Source organism: Oncorhynchus clarkii, chromosome 10 (assembly GCF_045791955.1).
Source record: "Oncorhynchus clarkii lewisi isolate Uvic-CL-2024 chromosome 10, UVic_Ocla_1.0, whole genome shotgun sequence".
In the NCBI taxonomy this organism is placed as follows: domain Eukaryota; kingdom Metazoa; phylum Chordata; class Actinopteri; order Salmoniformes; family Salmonidae; genus Oncorhynchus; species Oncorhynchus clarkii.
In genome coordinates this window covers 75,620,620-75,629,390 of record NC_092156.1, presented here as the reverse complement: position 1 = coordinate 75,629,390, position 8,771 = coordinate 75,620,620, and the positions used below count along the sequence as shown (strand labels likewise).

General features: G+C 38.3%; 2 non-coding genes across 2 annotated transcripts; both read left to right on the top strand.

Moving 5' to 3' along the window:
* Positions 1–683: 683 nt before the first annotated feature.
* Positions 684–757, top strand: trnai-aau (transfer RNA isoleucine (anticodon AAU)). The gene has a single exon. It is a non-coding gene; the product is annotated as a tRNA-Ile (tRNA).
* A 5,434-nt stretch (positions 758–6,191) lies between these two features.
* On the top strand, positions 6,192–6,265 carry trnai-aau (transfer RNA isoleucine (anticodon AAU)). The gene has a single exon. It is a non-coding gene; the product is annotated as a tRNA-Ile (tRNA).
* Positions 6,266–8,771: the final 2,506 nt, after the last annotated feature.

Genomic DNA, 8,771 nt, shown 5'->3' with positions numbered 1-8,771 from the left:
TAACCTTAACCCTAAACCTAACCTTAACCTTAACCCTAAACCAAAAACCTAACCTTAACCCTAAACCTAACCCTAGCTCCTAAACCTAATTCTAACTTTAACCCTAAACCCCATATAAATAGCATTTGCTCTCGTGGGGACTAACACTCTGTAAACAGGAATGACAAGCTAAAGTTATCTAGATAGTCACAGAAATGTACGTTCAGCCTGTTCATTATTTCCGCCCGAGTTGACTTATCTTACGAAGTCAGCTTGGTTTAATATAGTTCCTTTCGTTTTTGACCTCGACATTGTTGCTGGATCGATACTTTCATAGTTAACATGCTGTCTCTGCTAGCTAGGTTATGTCATCTGGAGTTGAAATAGGGCCCCAACAGCCCTCACTAATGTACAGGGTTCCAACAGCCCTCACTAATGTACAGAGCCCCAACAGCCCTCACTAATGTACAGGGCCCCAACAGCCCTCACTAATGTACAGAGCCACAACAGCGCTCACTAATGTACAGGGTTCCCAACAGCCATAGTGTTGATCATTGACAGTGTAGAAGGGAGTCCTTGGAACTGAGCTGGATTTGTTTATGTTCTCTGCCCTCTAATGGTAGAACGTAGACATTGTAGATAAGCGAACACCTCCAGACCCATATATGTGTGTATCCCCGTTCCGTAGATTGATCATTATCTCAGGCCGGTTAGCTCAGTTGGTTAGAGCGTCGTGCTAATAACGCGAAGGTCGTGGGTTCGATACCCGTACTGGCCAGCAGGATTTATTTGTATTTTTACTATGAATGTCTACAGTGTCTTATAACTCTATTGATTGGGTTCTACCATATGCGTTTTAAATTAGTAGTATGAATTGTCGATTGTTATTGTGGAGTGACATTTTATTGTAGGAGTTTTTTTTTTAATTGTAGGAGTTTTCATTCGTCTTTTATCATCCAAGGAAGGAAGGAGGACAGGGACTTCATGGACTAAGAGACAGAGAGACAGAATGGTGAAGAAACAGATAGACGGGTCCATCAATCATTTGATTCATTCAATATTCACACACACACACACACACACACACACACACATAGTCTTGTACAGCTAACCTTGTGGGAACACACAATTCAATCCCATTCAAAATCCTATTTTCCATAACCACTAACCCTAACCTGTTCTCTTTTAACCTTACTTTAACCTTAACGCTAAATCAAAAACCTAACCTTAACCCTAACCAAAAACCTCACCTTAAACCTAAACCAAAAACCTCACCTTAACCCTACACCAAAAACCTAACCTTAACCCTAAACCAAAAACCTAACCTTAACCCTAAACCAAAAACCTAACCTTAACCCTAAACCAAAAACCTAACCTTAACCCTAAACCAAAAACCTAACCTTAACCCTAAACCTAACCTTAACCCTACACCAAAAACCTAACCCTAAACCAAAAACCTAACCTTAACCCTAAACCAAAAACCTAACCTTAACCCTAAACCCTAAACCAAAAACCTAACCTTAACCCTGAACCAAAAACCTAACCTTAACCCTAAACCCTAAACCAAAAACCTAACCTTAACCCTAAACCAAAAACCTAACCTTAACCCTCAACCAAAAACCTAACCTTAACCCTAAACCAAAAACCTAACCTTAACCCTAAACCAAAAACCTAACCTTAACCCTAAACCAAAAACCTAACCTTAACCCTAAACCAAAAACCTAACCTTAACCCTAAACCAAAAACCTAACCTTAACCCTAAACCAAAAACCTAACCTTAACCCTAAACCAAAAACCTAACCTTAACCCTACACCAAAAACCTAACCCTAAACCACAAACCTAACCTTAACCCTAAACCAAAAACCTAACCTTAACCCTAAACGCTAAACCAAAAACCTAACCTTAACCCTAAACCAAAAACCTAACCTTAACCCTAAACCCTAAACCAAAAACCTAACCTTAACCCTAAACCAAAAACCTAACCTTAACCCTAACCAAAAACCTCACCTTAAACCTAAACCAAAAACCTCACCTTAACCCTACACCAAAAACCTAACCTTAACCCTAAACCAAAAACCTAACCTTAACCCTAAACCAAAAACCTAACCTTAACCCTAAACCAAAAACCTAACCTTAACCCTAAACCAAAAACCTAACCTTAACCCTAAACCTAACCTTAACCCTACACCAAAAACCTAACCCTAAACCAAAAACCTAACCTTAACCCTAAACCAAAAACCTAACCTTAACCCTAAACCCTAAACCAAAAACCTAACCTTAACCCTAAACCAAAAACCTAACCTTAACCCTAAACCCTAAACCAAAAACCTAACCTTAACCCTAAACCAAAAACCTAACCTTAACCCTAAACCCTAAACCAAAAACCTAACCTTAACCCTAAACCAAAAACCTAACCTTAACCCTAAATCAAAAACCTAACCTTAACCCTAACCCAAAAACCTAACCTTAACCCTAAACCTAACCTTAACCCTACACCAAAAACCTAACCTTAACCCTAAACCAAAAACCTAACCTTAACCCTAAACCAAAAACCTAACCTTAACCCTAAACCCTAAACCAAAAACCTAACCTTAACCCTAAACCAAAAACCTAACCTTAACCCTAAACCCTAAACCAAAAACCTAACCTTAACCCTAAACCAAAAACCTAACCTTAACCCTAAACCCTAAACCAAAAACCTAACCTTAACCCTAAACCAAAAACCTAACCTTAACCCTAAACCAAAAACCTAACCTTAACCCTAAACCAAAAACCTAACCTTAACCCTAAGCCAAAAACCTAACCTTAACCCTAAACCCTATACCAAAAACCTAACCTTAACCCTAAACCCTAAACCAAAAACCTAACCTTAACCCTACACCAAAAACCTAACCTTAACCCTAAACCAAAAACCTAACCTTAACCCTAAACCAAAAACCTAACCTTAACCCTACACCAAAAACCTAACCTTAACCCTAAACCAAAAACCTAACCTTAACCCTAAACCAAAAACCTAACCTTAACCCTAAACCAAAAACCTAACCTTAACCCTAAACCAAAAACCTAACCTTAACCCTAAACCTAACCTTAACCCTACACAAAAACCTAACCTTAACCCTAAACCAAAAACCTAACCTTAACCCTAAACCAAAAACCTAACCTTAACCCTAAACCCTAAACCAAAAACCTAACCTTAACCCTAAACCAAAAACCTAACCTTAACCCTAAACCAAAAACCTAACCTTAACCCTAAACCTAACCTTAACCCTACACAAAAACCTAACCTTAACCCTAAACCAAAAACCTAACCTTAACCCTAAACCAAAAACCTAACCTTAACCCTAAACCCTAAACCAAAAACCTAACCTTAACCCTAAACCAAAAACCTAACCTTAACCCTAAACCCTAAACCAAAAACCTAACCTTAACCCTAACCCTAAACCTAACCTTAACCCTACACCAAAAACCTAACCTTAACCCTAAAACCTAACCTTAACCCTAAACCAAAAACCTAACCTTAACCCTAAACCCTAAACCAAAAACCTAACCTTAACCCTAAACCAAAAACCTAACCTTAACCCTAAACCCTAAACCAAAAACCTAACCTTAACCCTAAACCAAAAACCTAACCTTAACCCTAAACCCTAAACCAAAAACCTAACCTTAACCCTAAACCAAAAACCTAACCTTAACCCTAAATCAAAAACCTAACCTTAACCCTAACCCAAAAACCTAACCTTAACCCTAAACCTAACCTTAACCCTACACCAAAAACCTAACCTTAACCCTAAACCAAAAACCTAACCTTAACCCTAAACCAAAAACCTAACCTTAACCCTAAACCCTAAACCAAAAACCTAACCTTAACCCTAAACCAAAAACCTAACCTTAACCCTAAACCCTAAACCAAAAACCTAACCTTAACCCTAAACCAAAAACCTAACCTTAACCCTAAACCCTAAACCAAAAACCTAACCTTAACCCTAAACCAAAAACCTAACCTTAACCCTAAACCAAAAACCTAACCTTAACCCTAAACCAAAAACCTAACCTTAACCCTAAGCCAAAAACCTAACCTTAACCCTAAACCCTATACCAAAAACCTAACCTTAACCCTAAACCCTAAACCAAAAACCTAACCTTAACCCTACACCAAAAACCTAACCTTAACCCTAAACCAAAAACCTAACCTTAACCCTAAACCAAAAACCTAACCTTAACCCTACACCAAAAACCTAACCTTAACCCTAAACCAAAAACCTAACCTTAACCCTAAACCAAAAACCTAACCTTAACCCTAAACCAAAAACCTAACCTTAACCCTAAACCAAAAACCTAACCTTAACCCTAAACCTAACCTTAACCCTACACAAAAACCTAACCTTAACCCTAAACCAAAAACCTAACCTTAACCCTAAACCAAAAACCTAACCTTAACCCTAAACCCTAAACCAAAAACCTAACCTTAACCCTAAACCAAAAACCTAACCTTAACCCTAAACCAAAAACCTAACCTTAACCCTAAACCTAACCTTAACCCTACACAAAAACCTAACCTTAACCCTAAACCAAAAACCTAACCTTAACCCTAAACCAAAAACCTAACCTTAACCCTAAACCCTAAACCAAAAACCTAACCTTAACCCTAAACCAAAAACCTAACCTTAACCCTAAACCCTAAACCAAAAACCTAACCTTAACCCTAACCCTAAACCTAACCTTAACCCTACACCAAAAACCTAACCTTAACCCTAAACCAAAAACCTAACCTTAACCCTAAACCAAAAACCTAACCTTAACCCTACACCAAAAACCTAACCTTAACCCTAAACCAAAAACCTAACCTTAACCCTAAACCAAAAACCTAACCTTAACCCTAAACCAAAAACCTAACCTTAACCCTAAACCAAAAACCTAACCTTAACCCTAAACCTAACCTTAACCCTACACCAAAAACCTAACCCTAAACCAAAAACCTAACCTTAACCCTAAACCAAAAACCTAACCTTAACCCTAAACCCTAAACCAAAAACCTAACCTTAACCCTAAACCAAAAACCTAACCTTAACCCTAAACCCTAAACCAAAAACCTAACCTTAACCCTAACCAAAAACCTCACCTTAAACCTAAACCAAAAACCTCACCTTAACCCTACACCAAAAACCTAACCTTAACCCTAAACCAAAAACCTAACCTTAACCCTAAACCAAAAACCTAACCTTAACCCTAAACCAAAAACCTAACCTTAACCCTAAACCAAAAACCTAACCTTAACCCTAAACCTAACCTTAACCCTACACCAAAAACCTAACCCTAAACCAAAAACCTAACCTTAACCCTAAACCAAAAACCTAACCTTAACCCTAAACCCTAAACCAAAAACCTAACCTTAACCCTAAACCAAAAACCTAACCTTAACCCTAAACCCTAAACCAAAAACCTAACCTTAACCCTAAACCAAAAACCTAACCTTAACCCTAAACCAAAAACCTAACCTTAACCCTAAACCAAAAACCTAACCTTAACCCTAAACCTAACCTTAACCTTAACCTTAACCTTAACCCTAAACCAAAAACCTAACCTTAACCCTAAACCTAACCCTAGCTCCTAAACCTAATTCTAACTTTAACCCTAAACCCCATATAAATAGCATTTGCTCTCGTGGGGACTAACACTCTGTAAACAGGAATGACAAGCTAAAGTTATCTAGATAGTCACAGAAATGTACGTTCAGCCTGTTCATTATTTCCGTCCGAGTTGACTTATCTTACGAAGTCAGCTTGGTTTAATATAGTTCCTTTCGTTTTTGACCTCGACATTGTTGCTGGATCGATACTTTCATAGTTAACATGCTGTCTCTGCTAGCTAGGTTATGTCATCTGGAGTTGAAATAGGGCCCCAACAGCCCTCACTAATGTACAGGGTTCCAACAGCCCTCACTAATGTACAGAGCCCCAACAGCCCTCACTAATGTACAGGGCCCCAACAGCCCTCACTAATGTACAGAGCCACAACAGCGCTCACTAATGTACAGGGTTCCCAACAGCCATAGTGTTGATCATTGACAGTGTAGAAGGGAGTCCTTGGAACTGAGCTGGATTTGTTTACGTTCTCTGCCCTCTAATGGTAGAACGTAGACATTGTAGATAAGCGACCACCTCCAGACCCATATATGGGTGTATCCCCGTTCCGTAGATTGATCATTATCTCAGGCCGGTTAGCTCAGTTGGTTAGAGCATCGTGCTAATAACGCGAAGGTCGCGGGTTCGATACCTGTACTGGCCAGCAGGATTTATTTGTATTTTTACTATGAATGTCTACAGTGTCTTATAACTCTATTGATTGGGTTCTACCATATGCGTTTTAAATTAGTAGTATGAATTGTCGATTGTTATTGTGGAGTGACATTTTATTGTATGAGTTTTTTTTTAATGGTAGGAGTTTTCATTCGTCTTTTATCAACTAAGGAAGGAAGGAGGACAGGGACTTCATGGACTAAGAGACAGAGAGACAGAATGGTGAAGAAACAGATAGACGGGTCCATCAATCATTTGATTCATTCAATATTCACACACACACACACACACACACACACATAGTCTTGTACAGCTAACCTTGTGGGAACACACAATTCAATCCCATTCAAAATCCTATTTTCCATAACCACTAACCCTAACCTGTTCTCTTTTAACCTTACTTTAACCTTAACCCTAAATCAAAAACCTAACCTTAAACCTAAACCAAAAACCTCACCTTAACCCTACACCAAAAACCTAACCTTAACCCTAAACCAAAAACCTAACCTTAACCCTAAACCAAAAACCTAACCTTAACCCTAAACCAAAAACCTAACCTTAACCCTAAACCAAAAACCTAACCTTAACCCTAAACCAAAAACCTAACCTTAACCCTAAACCTAACCTTAACCCTAACCTTACATCAATCATTTGATTCATTCAATATTCACACACACACACACACACACACACACACACACATAGTCTTGTACTATTTTCCATAACCACTAACCCTAACCTGTTCTCTTTTAACCTTACTTTAACCTTAACCCTAAATCAAAATCCTCACCTTAAACCTAAACCAAAAACCTCACCTTAACCCTACACCAAAAACCTAACCTTAACCCTAAACCAAAAACCTAACCTTAACCCTAAACCAAAAACCTAACCTTAACCCTAAACCAAAAACCTAACCTTAACCCTAAACCAAAAACCTAACCTTAACCCTAAACCTAACCTTAACCCTACACCAAAAACCTAACCCTAAACCAAAAACCTAACCTTAACCCTAAACCAAAAACCTAACCTTAACCCTAAACCCTAAACCAAAAACCTAACCTTAACCCTAAACCAAAAACCTAACCTTAACCCTAAACCCTAAACCAAAAACCTAACCTTAACCCTAAACCAAAAACCTAACCTTAACCCTAAACCCTAAACCAAAAACCTAACCTTAACCCTAAACCAAAAACCTAACCTTAACCCTAAATCAAAAACCTAACATTAACCCTAACCCAAAAACCTAACCTTAACCCTAAACCTAACCTTAACCCTACACCAAAAACCTAACCTTAGCCCTAAACCAAAAACCTAACCTTAACCCTAAACCAAAAACCTAACCTTAACCCTAAACCCTAAACCAAAAACCTAACCTTAACCCTAAACCAAAAACCTAACCTTAACCCTAAACCCTAAACCAAAAACCTAACCTTAACCCTAAACCAAAAACCTAACCTTAACCCTAAACCCTAAACCAAAAACCTAACCTTAACCTTAAACCAAAAACCTAACCTTAACCCTAACCCAAAAACCTAACCTTAACCCTAAGCCAAAAACCTAACCTTAACCCTAAGCCAAAAACCTAACCTTAACCCTAAACCCTACACCAAAAACCTAACCTTAACCCTAAACCCTAAATCAAAAACCTAACCTTAACCCTACACCAAAAACCTCACCTTAACCCTAAACCAAAAACCTCACCTTAACCCTACACCAAAAACCTCACCTTAACCCTAAACCAAAAACCTCACCTTAACCCTACACCAAAAACCTAACCTTAACCCTAAACCAAAAACCTAACCTTAACCCTAAACCAAAAACCTAACCTTAACCCTAAACCTAACCTTAACCCTACACCAAAAACCTAACCTTAACCCTAAACCAAAAACCTAACCTTAACCCTAAACCAAAATCCTAACCTTAACCCTAAACCCTAAACCAAAAACCTAACCTTAACCCTAAACCAAAAACCTAACCTTAACCCTAAACCCTAAACCAAAAACCTAACCTTAACCCTAACCAAAAACCTCACCTTAAACCTAAACCAAAAACCTCACCTTAACCCTACACCAAAAACCTAACCTTAACCCTAAACCAAAAACCTAACCTTAACCCTAAACCAAAAACCTAACCTTAACCCTAAACCAAAAACCTAACCTTAACCCTAAACCAAAAACCTAACCTTAACCCTAAACCAAAAACCTAACCTTAACCCTAAACCAAAAACCTAACCTTAACCCTAAACCTAACCTTAACCCTACACCAAAAACCTAACCCTAAACCAAAAACCTAACCTTAACCCTAAACCAAAAACCTAACCTTAACCCTAAACCCTAAACCAAAAACCTAACCTTATCCCTAAACCAAAAACCTAACCTTAACCCTAAACCAAAAACCTAACCTTAACCCTAAACCTAACCTTAACCCTACACCAAAAACCTAACCTTAACCCTAAACCAAAAACCTAACCCTAAACCCTAAACCAAAAACCTAAC